We start from the raw sequence: 3,387 nt of genomic DNA, 5'->3' as shown, positions 1-3,387 counted from the left end.
TGGCCGAGGCAGTAAATACCCCACTCCTCAGACTGCGGACCCAGAGTGACCCTGCAACCTCCGTGTCTCTGATGCCTCTCCCAAGGTCTCTCATTCCAAGGCCCCTGTGATGCAGCGCTCTGGTTGCAGCGCAGACCCTGTAATTCACCAGCCTGCTAGATCGCCTGCCAGGAGCTATTGATTTTTGTTTCCCCAATCTCCAGGAGAGAGGGAAAGAAAAGATTAAAAACACTTTGTCAGTTTGGTAGGGAATAAGAATTCTGCGCAGGGGGATACCTAGGAGGGCACGGGGTCAGGGCTGAGGTACTGTACGTCTTTATGGCTTTAACTATTTCCACACCACAGACATCTCTGTCTGTGGCTCTCGCCCTCTCGTTGTCTTTCTTTCTGAACAGGGAGAATACAAGAGAGGAAGAGAAGCAGAGACTTTGCAGGTGTTGTTGCTCAGGGGTGACTTCTCTTTATTCTCTTGGTATAGGCTGTGCAGTATGACCGCAGTGTCAGCGAGTTTAAATACACACAAAAAAGGGATTGAAGTCAGAGAATCGGATATAACGTTTGCTTGTGTTGCATCAGTCTGATTAGTTTAATTGTAGTGTAATCAGTATCTCCTCCTACACCCTCACAAAAAACACATTACTTCACCAACATTTTATTTTGGCTAAATATAGGTGATGGTGAAGATTTACACAGGAACCATATAGATATCAACCTAGCAACTTTCAGGAAGGCTAAAATATCCATAAACATTATGGCTTTTAATAACAAAGCAGAAACTAATTTTCATATAGGTTTAATCCCACCTGATATGTATGTTGTAGATGAGCACAATAAACAACAATGAATAGTTCTATACTAAATAAGATTATAACTGAAACATTTTCGAACAAAATGTTTGCCTTACGTTACAAATTTCCAGAGCCCAGCATGAGATATGGAGCAAAGTATTTTCACTGGGAGGTAAAAGAGGATCTAGGCCGACCTTATTTTCCAAAAGTATGTCTTCCTATTTTTTTTCCCTCTCGTCGAATAATTGTCCTGCAGGTTTCTTCCTGTGATCCGTATAGATGTGACCACTGAACTGTTTTTGCAGTTACTGTTTATTCACCCCAAGATTGGATGCAAATGTTACTTGGAAGTCTAGCTAGCAACATACACACTATGTTATATGTGGCAATTCAGATTCTTGTTTTCCACCATGTTTCCAACCTTGTTTCTTTCCTTTTCCCTCCTGTCTCTGTACATTACATAGCAGCGTCTGCATAAGCACAAATGTATCGCTCAAGTTAAAACATTTTCCACTTCCACAAATGTGTCTTTGCTTCAATTTGTGCCTCCTTTATGTAGGGTAGCCTAAATTCGTATTGACTTGTGTGTCTTTATTTACTTTATAAGCCACTGTGCCACCTCTTTGCATTCTTTAGGAACATGAGAGTAGTTACTATCCAAGAGATTTTAGTTTTGTTATGTCTTCTTGTTAACTTGTTGAACATACAGTAGCATTAGCTAACATTACCGAGTCATTTCCCCTTGTTTTCCCTCATTCAGTGTCACCTAGCATTAGCCAGCATAGGCATTTCTGGTAGCGGTCTAAATGACATCTTGACAAACTCCCCCGTCCACTGGTGAAGACTGTAAAATGCTGCTGAAAGCTTCCAGTAAGTGGACCTTGAGTTAAGAATGCTGCTAGCTATCTTAGCTAATGTTGTGTTATTCATCCTATCTTTCTGATATAGTGCTTTGTATTTCTTTCTTAGTTAGTTTGTATATTTTTGTCAATAGAATTGTTCTATAAAGTGCTTCCTATGAAGCAATATGGCTCCTGTTAGTGTATATATACAGTATATATATACTGTCAGGTAGTTTTTCAATTACCATGTATTTTATATTAAAAGCTGATCATATGTTTTGTATCTAAAATCAGCCAAGGAACTAGTAACTATAGGTGTCAAATAAATGTATGGGAGTATAAAATATAAAAATGGAAACACTCAAGAAAAGTACAAATAGGACCTACCTAAAAAATTTAGTGAAAGACAATAATAAAGTAAATGTATCTTCCACTATAATAACGTTGTGATTTTGTGGATCAAGAGCCTTTTCCATTCACACAAAAATGTGTTATATTCTGCCAAATAATCACATTTCTCCAGCATGAATCTATTAACTGGAATATTCTTAGCCTGAAAAAGGAAAAAAAACTACCTATCTTTACCACCTAAAATTAGATCACACCGTGTCATATTATTGCTCTACACGTTAATACACTGACTGTGTGTAGTTGAGTTTTTAAACATGTTTGACTTTTGTTCCTTCTCACCAGATGAGCAAGGGGATAAATTGAAAACCCTTGTGCTCCGAGTTCTCCAGTTTTTCATTTGAGTCATTTGGGAAAACTGACACGCACACACACTCACACACTGCCACGCAGTCAAATACAGTCATGCTAATGTGATGCCAATGCATTACCCCATCAGATTGTGTTACGCATGGACGGCTCTTATCATTTCACCCTAACTTTCAACTAAATGTGGAGAATGTTTTCCCCCTGACATTAGGGTTTGGTAATGGTGCCTTTCAGGGCCACTCTATTTTCTAGAATGAAATATTCATTCATTGGCGAGGACAGTCTTAGAGGAAGTCTGTCTGAAATATGAATTCATGGTTCCAGCAGACATTTCTTTAATATTTGATGGGTCATCAGAGCTCTGTGTCTAATACTGCGCAGTTCTTGCAAATATTCATTCTCTCTCTGTTTTGCTTCTCTGTCCTCTGTTGGTTTTCCTTACAGTTAAACAAATCAGGCCTGAAATATATGCACAAAAAAACACCTTCTAGGATAATAGTGGTACATATTTTGGTGAAACTGTAAACATAAACCCCTTTTCGAATTTTCCTTTCGCTTTGGTGACACTGTTTTCTTTCTCAACAGGTTAACATCTCTTGAAGTCCAATCCATTGTGTGAAACCACTGCACGCTAAATCAGCTTGATTGCATGCCAACAAGAAGATAAAAGCCTCGGAGGTGGGTACAGTAATCTAAAGAGAGCGGGTGGTCTGCTTGAAGGCATATCGTTTTATTCCCTCATGCATATTCACTTCTAAGCCTCCGAGTATGCAGATTAGTCTTGTCTGAACAGTGGACCCTCCAATCACATCCTACTTTTGCTTTTGCTTTTTTCTTTCTCTCTAACTGCATCCTGCTGTGCGTGAGTGCCGGCACAATGAATGTAGCGTGCATGTATGTGTGTGATTGTACGTGTGTGTGTGTGTGTAGGGGGGATTTTTTTTGCTTGTTTGCAAGTTCGGGGGCAGGCGGGTTTGAGTGTGCATGCATGAATAAATGTTTGGGTGTGTGTATGCATGTGTGTGTGTTTAGGTATGTGT

The sequence above is a fragment of the Morone saxatilis genome, unplaced genomic scaffold (assembly GCF_004916995.1).
Source record: "Morone saxatilis isolate NCDOM2014 unplaced genomic scaffold, NCSU_SB_2.0 Contig23, whole genome shotgun sequence".
NCBI lineage: Eukaryota > Metazoa > Chordata > Actinopteri > Moronidae > Morone > Morone saxatilis.
Note: the sequence above shows the minus strand (reverse complement) of the source record.